Consider the following 15484-nt stretch of genomic DNA (forward strand, 5'->3'; position numbering starts at 1 on the left):
GTTACGTTCCAATAATCATATTGTAAGATTTATGGTTAAAATACTTTTTGACGGGCAGAATAATAGACAAAGAAAAACAGACAAATATTTTCCCAGTATACAATGTTTCCTTAATACATGGTATCTTCTTTGTTGTGTTTGTCCAGAGAAGTTTACCTTTACTTCAATTTGATAACTGCATTCAAAGCTATAGCAATACTTGTAGCTCTATATTTCTTTTGCATTTTACATTTCATAACTACACTCAGCAGCGAAAATGGTAATTGCACGAAGAGATCTTATTCTCTTAAGAATAAAAACAAAACTACCACCTAAAATTACAGTTTATAAAAAACAAATAAAAAAGAAAAATATCCTAATTTCCGTAAATTATCTTCGTGCACTTATGTTTTGTAGCAATACATGATGAACAAAATTCAAAACTGTTCCTCTCTTCTTTTGATTCGGAAAAAAAATTATACTATTTATTTCATTTACATAGGCTTCCTCCCTGTTTAACGGAAGGGGAAGTAAAACAGGAAAACTTAATTCGTTTACAGTGTTGGGTTTACCTTGAATATGCATCATATTTCATCAATACTTTCCTTTACAATACATTTTTCGAAGCGATAACAAAAAAAAAAGGGAGAGGTTGCAATCCAATGTTAAGTTACTTCGTCTTAAAACCTTTATCTTGAAAAAGTCCATTCCCGATACAATAAATATAATATATTAAAAACTATAATAAGCTATTTATTGTTAAGGAAAACTTGCAACGCAGCCTATATCGCTTAAAAAATATTGATATAGCGTTGAAACTCACTTCTAAAAACGACTGAAGAAAATATTTTTTTTTCACTTTTTAGTTTTTCCATAATGTATTAATGGAAGTAAGAAAATATGAGATAGTTAACCGATACATGTATGGACCGAAAATGTGAAAAGAATAAAACTGTGAGGTCATTCATTTGGAAATCTGATCACGAATGTCACGAAGGTCTATGATCACTATACTAGGTGTTTGAATTATTTTATTTTCCCCGAATTTGACAATACTTAATACACACTTTTTTCTAAACTTATACATGATAAAGCCAAAATAATTGTACAGTCATATGTATTTGTACAAAAATTAATGCTACCTAATTAAATAATTTAGATGTTAGAATATCATAAATACAATCTCCATCACCCTTCCTTCAATTCGAAATATACTTTAAAATAGTCCGAGGAAGATGTTAGAAAATATGGGAATATAATCATTAAATTAAATGGTGGTTGGGTCATGGACCCCTCTTTTTCTTTTTCTTTTTTTTTGGGTAGAGCCAACATTGTGTTAAAATCTTAATCACAATAAAAACAAACAACCATGTCAACAAAGAAAAACAAAATGGCATACTCTATAGACAAAGCGCAAAGGCCAAAATGAAAGACAAGAATACAAAAATAACTATAGCACAATAATAAAATGACGGGATGTATAAATACCGAGAAACTCCAAAGGGATATTACCAAAAATAGACTAAGCAGTAAAGGTTCAAAATATACAAAGACAAGTAAAAAGAACACTATAACTTGTTATTAAGATGATAAACGACGTCAATACCTAGAATCTATACTTCAAGACCATCATGTATCATTTTTGAAGTTGGTACGGAATATTTATCAACAATGTCTTGGTATCTTCCGATGAACTTTTTTTTTTAGAAATAGGACGAGACGTTCTTTGACATAAACCTGGTTCATCAAATTTCTGCTCAGACACTGGTGACGTTTTATAAAGTCTAAGTAGCAGCTGCAAGCTCTTGTTAACTGTGAAGGGGGTGGGGGGCTGACATGTGGTGCTCCTGTTCCAAATCTCTTTGTTTTTAATAAATATATGTCTCTAATCCTAAACCCAAAAAGCGTGCCTTTCTCCTCAACTGTGTTCTCGAATTTTATCGAATTGGTCTAAATAGATATTCGAAACACCTGTTGATCTATGGAGTTGGGGTGCTAGGTTAGGATATGACAACGGTTTATTGAAATATTTAGTCTAAATAGAATCAACATAACACCTTCTATTACAAATCATTAATGGCACATGGTCGCGTGCTTAACGACTTCACTCTTCTGTCATGAGACACCCTAATGTGAGAAAAAAGTTTTGTGTATGAAACCAATTTATTTTAGTTAACTTTAATTACCTTTTTTTTCACAGATTTTTACAGTTTGCTCTGATGTTATGCCGTTGTGTCACTGTCCCATGTTAGGAGAGGGTTGAGAGCTCGCGAACATGTTTAACCCCCGCCACATTCTGTATCTGTCTATCCCACGCCAGGAGCCTGTAGTTCAGTAGTTGTCGTTGGTTTTTGTCTATCATATTTTTTTTTTCGTTTATTGTTCTGTACATAAATCAAGTCATTGGTTTTCTCGTTTGAACTGTTTTATATTTTATCAAAGCGGGGCCTTTTATATGTTATTGGTTTTGCTTCTTGTTGAAGGCCGTACTGTGACCTATAGTTGTCTACATCTACTACATTTGTTCTCTGGTAGATAGTTGTCTTATTGACATTCATACCACATCTTCTTATTTTTTATATTAAATGTTTGATTTACAATTAAGCTGTGTATAAACTCATCATAGATACCAGGATTGAAATTGTGTACGCTAGACATTGTGTAGCGTTTCGTCCAAAAAAAAAAGACTCATCAGTGACGCTCGAATAAAAAAAGTTCAAAATTCCAAACAAAGTACGAAGTTGACTAGCAATGAGGACAAACATTCATTAATGTTTTGCCAAATACAGCTAAGGTAGTCTATTCCTGGGGTAGAAAATCCTTAGTATATCGAAAAAATTCTAAGTTTTGTAAACAGTTAATTCATAATTATAACCATATAAATGACAATTTATGTCAACACACATGACACAGATGTGCTGACTACTGGGCTTATGATATCCACGGGAAGAAAAACTCATCCAAGCAGTGGCGTATTATTTTTCCTTTTTGTACTGCTAAATAATGAATTTATATAATGAAAATGAGATTTGGAGTTAACATAAATGCAACGGCAACGCATCTACACACAAACACGAAAGGCTTCTATATATCTTAAATAACTGAAGGTGTAGATTACATATTTAGCTCTTAATCGCTAAGAATGTCCCAAAATTGTATATGTTTAAACCGAAACCACCAAAATTCACCATTAACACTAAATTCTTAAAACAAAAAAATGAAACAAAAAAACACACACAAAAAACCCTACACAAAATACACACAAATCAAAACAATGAAACAACAGGCTGTGTACATTCTGTATATACAACTCGTCTAAACATCAGCCCAACAATGTTAGATCTATAAATTTGCTTTCGCAAATTTTTTGTTCTTCCCTCGCCGGGATTCGAACTCATGCTACTGAGATATCGTGACACCAAACGCCTGCACTGTATCCGACGCGCTAGACCACACGACCACCTAGGCTTCACAAAAATAAAGCTTTCGGTGGCCGGGTGTTACCTTTCCTCGTCAGTTTTAATCTAGCGTCGTAATACAGTACATGATATATAAGGCATGAAGATGGTATTGTTACAGATCAGCTGAAATATCTATTGTAAAGGATCCTACAAATTAATGCAAAGCTGATCTGAAACAATTCCATCTTCATGTCTTATATATCATGTACTGTATTACGACGCTAGATTAAAACTGACGAGGAAAGGTAACACCCGGCCACCGAAAGCTTTATTTTTGTGAAGCCTAGGTGGTGGTGTGGTCTAGCGCGTCGAATACAGTGCAGGCGATTTGGTCTCACGATATCTCAGTAGCATGAGTTCGAATCCCGACGAGGGAAGAACAAAAAATTTGCGAAATCAAATTTACGGATCTAACATTGTTGGGCTGATGTTTAGACGAGTTGTATATACAGAATGTACACAGCCATGTATCACCATCACTGCTGGTGATCCGATGGATAAATCGGTTGCAGAGTTGTCACTGGTTCAGACGTTCTTATAAATATAATTATTTCTGTGACTGTTTCTTGCATTGATTTGTAGGATCCTTTACAATAGATATTTCAGCTGATCTGTAACAATTCCATCTTCATGCCTTATATAACATGTACTGTATTACGACGCTAGATTAAAACTGACGAGGCAAGGTAACACCCAGCCACCGAAAGCTTTATTTTTGTGAAGCCTAGGTGGTCGTGTGGTCTAGCGCGTCGGATACAGTGCAGGCGATTTGGTGTTTTTTACAGATCTAACATTGTTGGGCTGATGTTTAGACGAGTTGTATATACAGAATGTACACAGCCACGTATCACCATCACTGCTGGTGATCCGATGGATAAATCTGTTGTAGAGTTGTCACTGTTTTAGACGTACTAATATATATATATATATATATATATATATATATATATGTATATATATATATGTAACTTACGATCCTTTACGATAGATATTTAGCTAATCTGCAATCAATTCCATCTTCATGCCTAATATATCATGTACTGTGTTACAACTCTAGATTCTACTGACGAGGAAAAGTAACACTAAGCCACCGAAAGCTGAATTTAACATTGTTGTGCTGATATTTAGAGTAGTTATGTACTTTTACAAATTGTGACTTGGATGGAGAGTTGTCTCATTGGCACTCATACCATATCTTCTTATATCTATGTATATATATATATATCTGCCTATGTGCAGTGACAACTGTACCTTGTTTATCGGATTTCTTATGATTAAGAAATACCAAGCGTTAGAATATTTATAAAGTGCATAGAAAATCAACCTAACAATGTTAAAGTAGATCTGATTCTTTACTTATGTAAATATATATAAAACACAATTTTCAGGTCAAGAAAGTTTTACAAGAAAGTAAGCCGTGTAAAGATCCAAAATCATGGTAGTTCAATTGAAAGGAAGAACTTGTAATAATTGTGTTAAGAACAGATAACAGAGGGTGTGGATGGGGGTTTACAGAATAAAGGTGAATGGGTAAAAATATAAAGAATAGAGAGAAATGGACCAAAAAAAAAATAAAGAAGAGAGAATAATGAGGTGCTACAATATAAAAAATAGAGAATAATGGGCAAAAAGTATGAAGAATATGAAAAAAAATTGGCCTCAAAAATTAAAGAATAACGTTGGATGAAGAACCCCCATCCAGACCCTCGTAACAGACAAATGGACACCCGAAAAGACAACATGATTCTATCATGAATGCCGGATGAATCCGTTAGCATAAACCTAATTTTCAGCTGAAATAAAAAGGTTGTATGTTGTTTATAATTATTTATGCATCAGATAAATCAAATCAAACGAGTGTATCCTTGTTAAATAATGGTTGTGGTCATTCACATTTATATCAACAGATGCATCTGTTGCTTAGATGAGAGTTTCCGCCCTAAATAACCCAACGTAAATATCGAGTCCTTGTAATAGATATTTTGTATTTTTTCTATATTTAGTATTATGTTTCATGTACAACGACCTCCGGTAAACGTGACTTTTTCTCTCGGATGTTATACACCGCTTGTTTCCACAAACCCTTTGCACTATTGATCAATAATCACCTTGTTAAGGATGTTCGCTGCTCTGTTCCAAAATAACAAGTTTTTTAAAAGACTGTTATAAGTTGATAGTATATGAATAAAGGAACTAAAAAAGCAGAGAAAAATGAAGGGTCTGTGCGCTTGTTTTCGAAATATAAACCATTGAAAATTTGGCGGGAAATGATTCTCTCTAGATTTTTCGTACATTCAGCATTGGCACCTTTTTTTGTTTCAAAAGCTATGAAAAAAAACAAGGGTTTTATAGGATTTTCAAATATGGCTTTTAAAACTTTATGTAATAAAATTATGTAAAGAAAAGCAGGGGTTAGGGGGAAAAATATGTAATGGCACTTCATGGATAAGACCAGAGGATTCTGAATATCGGACAGAATTTCAAAAACAAGAGGACCGAACATCCTTTAAGTTTATCCAACAAGTGCAGTCGTCAATCGTAACTACTCGGCCATTCTCGCTACACCTGGCTTCAATAACGTATCATTGGCAGCAGACCAAGACAAAATATATTAATTTTGTAATTTTTCTTGTTAATAATTTAAAAAAAACTTTATTAAGCACAAATTACACCCATAAGAAGGTCAAAGGCATAACAACAATTACATGTATAAACAACAATATAATGATGCCATTTACATTTAAATAAAAATATAACAAAATATTAAACACACAACTGTTACGTACACAACAAATGACCTCAAGTGCCCTCTGTCCATAAACTGTTTAACAAAGTAGCCTAAATATTTCACTTGCTGACTAGAAGTTGGATTTAGAATATATTTCATGTTATAATATCAGAAAAATCCTTGTGTTGGGTTTTTAAATCGTTAAAAAAAAGACGTCTTAAATCATTTTTTATTTTACATTACGAAAAAAGTATTTTATAAAAATACAATAATTATCTGACTATAAAGTAGAAAAGTAATTTTTCATATCAGCCCTTGTCTCATGTCTCAACCTATATCGGTCCTCAAGCTTATCAACCCTGATATTTTCCTGAGACTCGCATATCGGGCTGAGGGCTTTAGTCCGTCGTTCGATATTGGTAGAGGAATGATACCTGTGCCGATATTGAAAATGCCTAGTAATAAATGAAAATACTTGTAAGTTATCGTCCTATCTTAACATATGTAAGAGGGTCTGGATAGGGGGTCCTTTATTGCTTGTTCCTTTAACTTTTAATCATGTTTCTCTTTTCTTTATATTTCAGCGCCCCATTGTTCTCTATTCTTTTTTTTTGTTTGTTTATTTTTGTCTATTCTTTTTTTTGTTTGTCTATTTTTGTCTATTCCTAAATTTTATTTGCCCTTTATTCTGCTCTTTTTGCCCATTATTTTCTATTCTGCAAACCCTCTCCAGACCCTGATAAACAGTGCTGACATGAAATATGAAATATCATTGACACGATCATTGTCTATACATTATTTTACTGTTGATAAAAGGTTGCATTATTAGAATATACTCAAGGCGTGGATTACCGAAACTAGAAATATGAAATATCATTGATACGGTCATTGTCTATAAAACATCTTACTGTTTATAAAATGTTGCATTATTATAATCTACACAAGGATTGCCGAATCCAGAAATATGAAATGTCATTGATACGATCATTGTCTACAAATCATTTTACTGTTTATAAAATTATGCATTATTAGAATCTACCCAAGGCGTGGATTTCTGAAACAGATTTGGCACAATTTTTTTGAATGTTTGAATTTCAATGCTGATCAACTTCAAATTGATCTGGCTTAACGAGAAGCTGAAAACTTGATCAAAAAGTGTTTTTAATGTGTTTTGGTTATAAATTATATTTTTGGTACACACATTCTATCTTAGTATATGCTTATGCAATTTTTTAAGTATCTTATAATTAAAATTTATTTTGTACTTTTTAAATGAGACTCCCAGTAATGTTTTTATGTAGTGTTTTTATCCCTTTCTTGTTTTGTTTGATTGTGTGTATCTCTTCATTTAAAACTAAAAACTCTTCGCTTTACAGGAAAACAAGGTATCGTCACAAAAAATAGTCACTGTGTTTATCTTCCTGAGCACCAGAATTCAGCTCTAGTTTATAAGGGGTTCCTGTTGCTCAATCGTTTTTATGTTTAGTGTATTGTCGACTGTTGTTGTGTCTTTTCGTTTTTCTCTTTTAGTTGTGACAGATTTTGTCATTCCTCTATTGATTATTCGCGTTTTCCCTTGTAATATATCAGGGGCCGGGTAACAAGAAACGTCATATAAAGACCTCATTAGTCATAGTTTACGCCAGCACAGAGAGTGCGATAAAGAAACAAAAAGCTAATGTCCGACACATATCCAAAAAGCGTAGACTAGTTTCAACTCATCACTTTTGAGCAGATGATTAAATTTAAAATCATTTTGTTTAGTGGTATTGGAAAAATGTTTGACGAAAAAATGTAAGTTCATTCAACATATTGAAATATTGAATTTCAGAGTATATGCAATAAGAAAGTAAGTATCTGACTGATCAAAAATATTCGCACGTTACATTTCGTCACTATACAGCTACTAAATATTTATTAAAAATAAAATATTTAATATATAAGTTTCCAAATATAAAGATATTTGTTTAGTACTTTTTGAGAAAAAAAAGAGACGAGAATAAGGACGGACACGCTGATTGCGATATAGTCCCACTCCTTCTTTACAGTAAGGGAAATCATATATGTTCAATACTTCTAACTGTGTTCCTTAACCAGTAACACCATTATGGACCCAAAACTTTTGATAATGCATTCTAGGAAATGAAAGATATTAAATTTACCCCATGATTGAATTAGTAAAACCACACGAGCTGTAAAGATTATCAATTGCATGTTTATGAAAAGTAATACAATTATCAGTGTAAAAGAAATGTATTTCTGATTTTTGATGTTGGATTGCTGTATTATTGACGTACGCCCTGCATCTCCTCTCATCCTGCCTTTACCTGACTGAGGGTCTGAATGAGGGTCCTTCAATTCTGTATTATTTATTTATTTTGCCATTTTTCTCTATTCTTTATAAATTTTGCACATTATTATTCTGTATTCTATTTTTGGCATATTTTTCTCTTTTCTTTATTAATTTGGCCCTTTTTCAATAGTATTGGCGCATTATTTTCAATTCTGTAAACCCCATCCAGACCCTCCTGACTACAAATCTGGTAAACAAGAAAAGAGCAATCTTCAAATCAAGTTAATTATATTTATTATAAACATAGCAAATGTCTAATACATAGTCAAAATGAGTGACGTACAGTCTATTTAGAAAGCAATTATTTAGAAAGACCAATAACACGAGTCAGAGGCGAAATGTTAAAACCAAGATCGGCTGCCAAGGAAACAAATATGTTATTCAATTTTGGTTTAAAATAGCAGTGAATTTTTACAATTATATAATGTCCTTGAAGAAAAAAAAATGAATATGCACATTTTTAGTTTTGCGCCCATTAATAAAAATGCGTCTTCAGGCATATGAAAATATTGGTCTTTATTTTTGTAACAAAAATACGAAACAGTTAAGATTTTTCTTCCATTACAATATAAAAAAGTCGCGTTATCTACAAAGCAGCATGATATATACGTGTGCGGCTTCAAAGTTCATAGTACGATATCGTTGAGTACATATCACACATCTAATTTTCTAATGACGTTTAATCTGTATGGTATAGACTATATCGTCGTATGTTTCTGGACAACAGTCGTACTTCCTTGCCTCTCGAACAACACTCGATCCGACTATTTCGTACTGGGCGTTTTCCGTGTAGGTTTCCAGCAGTACGCGAGGACTGATGGCTTGTAATTCGATTTCATGTGCACCGTACGTCCAGGATCCAAATTTAAATTTACATTCGATAACATCGTCATTCTTCTGCTTGCAGTTTTCAGTGTCATACTTAGCATCAGGAACCATAATAACATCTCCATTCCGACTTATAACAACATTTTGGTTGTATAATGGCTTTGTATTTGGACTGCAAAAAAAAAAACAATTTAAGTGTTAACATACTAGTGTCGATCAAGAAGTTTTGGTAAAAAAACACGACAAAATTAACAATGAAAAACTTTCAAAATGGCGCTCGAACAGGGTAAGAATTTAGCGACCAGCATGCGTCAACTGTCATGTGATACTAGGTTGCTCTTTTGTGTACCAACTTATGTCAACATATCTGAACACTGTGATTGGACGAAAAATACAGCATCTACTGAACATATTTTTCCAAGATGAGGGATGAATCAGGTGTAGAAAATATAAACAAATTTTACACATGGGTGAAAATGAATTTTTGAGAATTTTTGTATTCACTTTATGATAAAAGGCCGCAAAGTACTAGTGGCCTTAGGTTTATAAAGATAGCAGAAAAAGAAGACGGTCATATTCACATTTGTTTCTGAATATTATAACGAAAGTACTTCGGTTAACTGTGTGTGTAGATTCTGGGTCAGTGTTAGAAAGTGGAGAATATTATAAAAAAAACCTTTCATTATCACTATGGCCCTGGAAATACAACCGTTCCACCTTCCTGTCTTCCTGCCTTCCCCCTTTAAAAAAATCAAATGGTCGTCCCCTTACTATACGGTATTGATTTTGCTTATTGTTGAAGCCAGTTGCATACATTCACGTCCTTTTGGTTTCTCGTAGATATGCAATAAACCTGCATTTCCTTTTAACGCTCTCCGAATTATTTGTTTTTCGGCAGCACATAGTAATCGCTTTGTCCGTCCTTCCTTCCGTGTGTCTGAAACAAATGGTTTCCGAAAGAAAACCTTAAGATATTGGGAAGGGAAAGAAGTCTAAATATTTTGGGGCAGAAAAAGAAGACGGTCATATTCACATTTATTTCTGAATATTATACGAAAGTACTTAATTAACTGTGTGTGTAGGTTCTAGGTCAGTGTTAGAAAGTGGAGAACATTAAAAAAAGGCTTCGTTATCCCCATTGCCCAGGAAATACAACCGTTCCACCTTCAGTCAAACACGCGTCAGAATCCGAAATAAAACAAGGTAGAAAAGTAGAGGACATATGAGGAACTCGGCTGTAATTCAGTGGGTGTCGTTATTTGATGTTTACCATATTTGTTTTTCGTTTATTGTTTTTTTTAACATAAATAGTGGTTTTCTCGTTTGAATTTTTTTTTACATTTTGTCATGCCTGGGTATTTTATAGCTTATATAATAAAAGGACGATCATTTGATTTTTTGGCGCATGGGGAGGATTTATTTCGGATAGAATAATCATATTCACCTATTGCAATGCGGCTTATTTTGTGCGCCAAATCCACGCGACAATATATCGTAGAATTAATGAACGACAAATATTAGAAATGCCCTTCAAACTCAAAGAGAGGGCGACCTAATAAATGTGTTGCTCAAAATAGCAAGAAATTTAGATCCTTTGGAAAAGCCTTTCTTATGAGGCAGTCAAAATGGCTTGCTTACGGCAATCAGTCTTCAAACCCCAACGTGATATTTGGAATGAGGTATCACCTAAGGTCTGGGCGGGGTTTACTGAATAAAGAATAACGGGCAAAAAGTGCAAAAAAAAGGGCAAACAAATAAAGAATAGAGAATAATTGGCAAAAAATGCAGAAAAATGGGCAAACAAATAAGAATAGAGAATAATGGGCAAAAAGTGCAGAAAAAAGGGCAAACAAATAAAGAATAGAGAATAATGGGCAGAAAGTGCAGAAAAAAGGGCAAACAAATAAAGAATAGAGAATAATGGGCAAAAAGTGCTGAATAAAGGGCAAACAAATAAAGAATAGAGAATAATGGGCAAAAAGTGCATAATAAAGAGCAAACAAATAAAGAATAGAGAATAATGGGCAAACAGTGCAGACAAAAGGGCAAACAAATGAAGAATAGAGAATAATGGGCAAACAGTGCAGAATAAAGGGCAGACAAATAAAGAATAGAGAATAATGGGCAAAAAGTGGAGATTAAAGGGCAAACAAATAAAAATAGAGAATAATGGGCAAAAAGTGCAGAAAAAAGGGCAAACAAATAGGAATAGAGAATAATGGGCAAAAAGTGGAGAATAAAGGGCAAACAAATAAGAATAGAGAATAATGGGCAAAAAGTGCAGAAAAAAAGGCAAACAAATAAAGAATAGAGAATAATGGGCAAACAAATAAGAATAGAGAATAATGGGCCAAAAAATAAAGACTAGAGAAAAATTGTCTAAAAAGTTAAAGAATAAAGAAATGAGGAACCCCCATCCAGACCCTCATAATCGACTGTACTGGTGCTTATTAAACTACTTACTGTTTGTATAGAACTATATCTGGTATCCATATGAGAGACATTGGGAGTCTTATTCTTGCTGGTGTTCCATTCCAGGTCAATCTAGGGTCATTCCATTTCAGCTCTGACCAAACCTCAATAGACATTTTGGACTTCTGCAAATGAAATGCGAAAATGGAAACGTTGATTATTTTTGAGTGTTGTTAATGCTTAAACTCGCACGGGGGTCAAATTCGCGCATCAACTGTACATTCGCACTTCACATCAACGATGTTGCTTTCTACAAACCATTCGCGTACTTTACCTAATCGCGAAATAAGCGAAAATAACGGTTACCCCCGCGCGAAAAGCAGTTCCACCAAATCCTATCAAACTTTCTTGGTTAGAGATCAGATAGCTCTAAAACTTATCTCTGATTGAAAATTATAATGTTGTGCGAGTAATGACTGTATCGACTTTCAAAAAACAATATCATCTGACTTCAACAAAATATTTAACATATATACTATTTTGCTAGAAAACTTTTTATTGTAATACTGTAATAAAAATGTTGAACAAAAATTCTCGCCATTTTTTTTCTTCCTGCGATCTAAGTTGCGAACTTACTTAAATGAGATCCACAAACTCCTTAAAAAACTAAATGCTAGAAACAAATACGTAAGTTATGAAATATCGGTCATGAATATGTGTCCATATGACACCATGCCTCGCGTGCACTATCATTTTCTTGTTCAGTGAACCGTGACATTGAGATCTTAACTGTAATTTCGGTTATACTTTACAAGGTCAATATCACAACCAACATGTATATTAAGTTTTATGTTGGTGTGATCACAACTTCATGGTAAACCAAATACCTGACAAAACATACTTTTTCCAACTTTCACATTTCCATGTTCAGTGAACTCTTAAAAATGGGGTCGAACCGTAATTTGGAATACAGTTTTAAAAGTTAATACCATAATAAAGATGTTTATTGGTGGCCTTGGGCTGTTTTCTGCACTTTGGTCGGGGTGTTGTCTCTTTGACACATTCTCCATTCCCATTCTCAATTTTACTCATTTTCAAGTTGATTTGACTACAACTTCCTGGTAAACAACCTTGACAAAAATCTTTAACCTGATATGGGATTAACGGACACACAGAATAGAAAACATTACTACTATCATAAGCGGGCCATAAACCTTGAAACCAAAGCAAAATTCAATAAAGAAAGAAAGAAAAAAGAAAAACAAATGCCTTCGTTTTTAAGTACTAATGGGCGAGACATGTCTATGTGTCAACGAAAAATTGAAATGAATTAAGTAGTTTCAAGACGCACTTACCATACTATCATAGTCCATTTTTTCGAGATTCAGGCTATGCGAGACTTTCACTATTGGATGTTCAGTTGTTCCAGGGTAGGCATATTTGTCGTAACCCTTCAAGACCTTTGTTATGGCTCCGTCTTCCTTGACATGTACAGTCCTATCAATTTTATTTTAAAAAAACATAATATAATTGTTTCTACTGATTTGTATGCCCAACCTACGATAGTAGAGAGGCATTATGTTTTTCGGTCTGTGTGTCCGTTCGTTCGTCCGTCCGTTCGTCTGTCCGTCCGTTCGTCCGTCTGTCCCGCTTCAGGTTAAAGTTTTGGTCAAGGTAGTTTTTGACGAAGTTGAAGTCCAATCAACTTGAAACTTAGTACACATGCTCCCTATGATATGGTTTTTCTAATTCTAATGCCAAATTAGAGTTTTGACCCCCAATTTCACGGTCTACTGAACATAGAAAATGATAGTGGGAGTGGGGAATCCGTGTACTATGGACACATTCTTGTTTTAAAATAAAACATCTCATACTGATGCATTATGTCAACTACCGGGGCCTCGGTGGCCAACTGGTGTATAAAGTTTATCTATTATAACTAGTCTGTCAATTACCGGGGCCTCGGTGGCCAAGTGGTATAAGCAGTTTATCTTCTATTATAACTAGTCTGTCAACTACCGGGGCATCGGTGGCCAAGTGGTATAAGTAGTTTATCTTCTATTATAACTAGTCTGTCAACATCGAGGTTATGAGATCGAACCTCACTCGTTGCAGGTGCGTTCGACTCCTATCTTAGTCGACAAGGATTGCCAGTTTTCCTGTCGAAGGTCGATGGTTCTTTTCGGTTTCCATCAATAAATCAATAAAAAATGGCCGCCACGATATAGCCAAGAGAGCTGTTAGTGGCCTTAAGCATCGAAAATCAATCAATAAATGTCAACTACCAACCGTCAGTTTGACAAACCAAGGATGTACCCTCCGTAGTAACCCGAGTGTTACCCTAAAGTATCATGTGTGTGACTTTTAGATATGACGAAAAAATGATAATATCATGTTTGTCTTACGTTTCGCACTACAATACCTATTGTTAATGATATGATATCATTAGATTGATTGACTGTTTACTTAACGTTCAGTGACAAATATTTCTTCCATATTCAGGACAAAAACAAAATGAAAATATACCATAACGGTAGGTGTTGCAAACTGTGCCTACCGAGAAAGGCGAGAAGTTACACATGATAATATAAGTTATATGACATACTAGAACGGACAGTAGTTTACTTTTTATCATAATATATCATTGTGTTATTGAAAATCCTAATAGCATGTGCTATCAATCCTTTATTGTTTGCAAAGTATAGCTTTAGTCTCATATTTAATCTAAAGTACAGAAAAAATCCACCAAACTTGTCAATACCTTGAGGACCACTAACATGATAAAAATTTTGCTTACATATTTAAGTATCAATTGTCATTTTAATTTCAAAAAATTGCATTTAACCTTATAAGTACATATGGGCGAGACATGTCTTTGTGTCAACAGTTTTAACTATTTTTAGAGTTTAGAATGAGAAATACTTGTAATAAGGGGAAAAAAAGGTAACATGTTACTATAGTATTCAACTCGGAAACGAGGAACAAGACTCAGGTACATGTTAAAAATAACAAGAATATTAAATAATTTTGCCAGAAGTATATTTGAGATTGAAGTTTTTTCTTATATGCATGTATTGAAAAATATAGAGGTTACTATAAAAAGTTTCTATGGATAGCACAGGAAAAGGTGCAAGTGCTTGCAAAATATAAAGTACAAAACTCGAGAACCCAATGTCCTAATAAATAAATGTAGTAAACGTCATAAGGGGGACTTACCCCTCCTGGCATAAGTATTCCCAAACCGTAAAACACAGATTAGCACAAGCACAGCAGACAGCTTTGCCGACATTCTTTCTGCGAAGAAAAAAGTTCGTAATTAATTGGTAAGACTGTCAGGAAATTTTATTTTACTTTATATCAATTATATTCGAATATTCTTCACTGCTGCAATGATTTAAGCATGCATATTCGATCTTTGAAACGTTATTATTAAAATTACTATTTACACTCGAATTTACATGACACATTTTACGTCCTAGCCTAATTCAAACAACAAAATGGTTTGGCAATTTTCCTGTTAATGTCATACTAAAAGTTAATAAATGAAAAACAACTTACCAGACAAAAAGTTGGATGCTAAGCAATTACTACAAACACGCTAATTTCACAAATACAGCAGTATTAATAGTTAAGTTTACAAGCACCTCTTCCGTCTAAAAACGGAAATGTGAAGGTTATCTGCATATTATCAAACCAATAAGTGCTTAGATATGACCAACCTTT

The 15484-nt window shown here is 33.7% G+C and overlaps 2 long non-coding RNA genes across 2 annotated transcripts in view; both read right to left on the bottom strand.

The window, feature by feature from the left end:
- Positions 1-8956: 8956 nt before the first annotated feature.
- The window catches only part of LOC127718202 (uncharacterized), a 42396-nt gene continuing 35868 nt past the window's right edge, over positions 8957-15484 (bottom strand). Inside the window, exons 3-4 of the long non-coding RNA XR_007989632.1 lie at positions 11813-11946; positions 8957-9521 (exon numbers count right to left, since the gene is read on the bottom strand). This is a non-coding gene — a long non-coding RNA (uncharacterized LOC127718202). The remainder of the gene's footprint in view (positions 9522-11812; positions 11947-15484) is intronic.
- On the bottom strand, positions 15001-15421 carry LOC127718203 (uncharacterized). Its single transcript, XR_007989633.1, has 2 exons — positions 15320-15421; positions 15001-15055 (listed from the first exon to the last, which is right to left on the bottom strand). It is a non-coding gene; the product is annotated as an uncharacterized LOC127718203 (long non-coding RNA).

This window comes from Mytilus californianus, unplaced genomic scaffold (genome assembly GCF_021869535.1).
Source record: "Mytilus californianus isolate M0D057914Y unplaced genomic scaffold, xbMytCali1.0.p SCAF_10, whole genome shotgun sequence".
NCBI classification, from domain to species: Eukaryota; Metazoa; Mollusca; class Bivalvia; order Mytilida; family Mytilidae; genus Mytilus; species Mytilus californianus.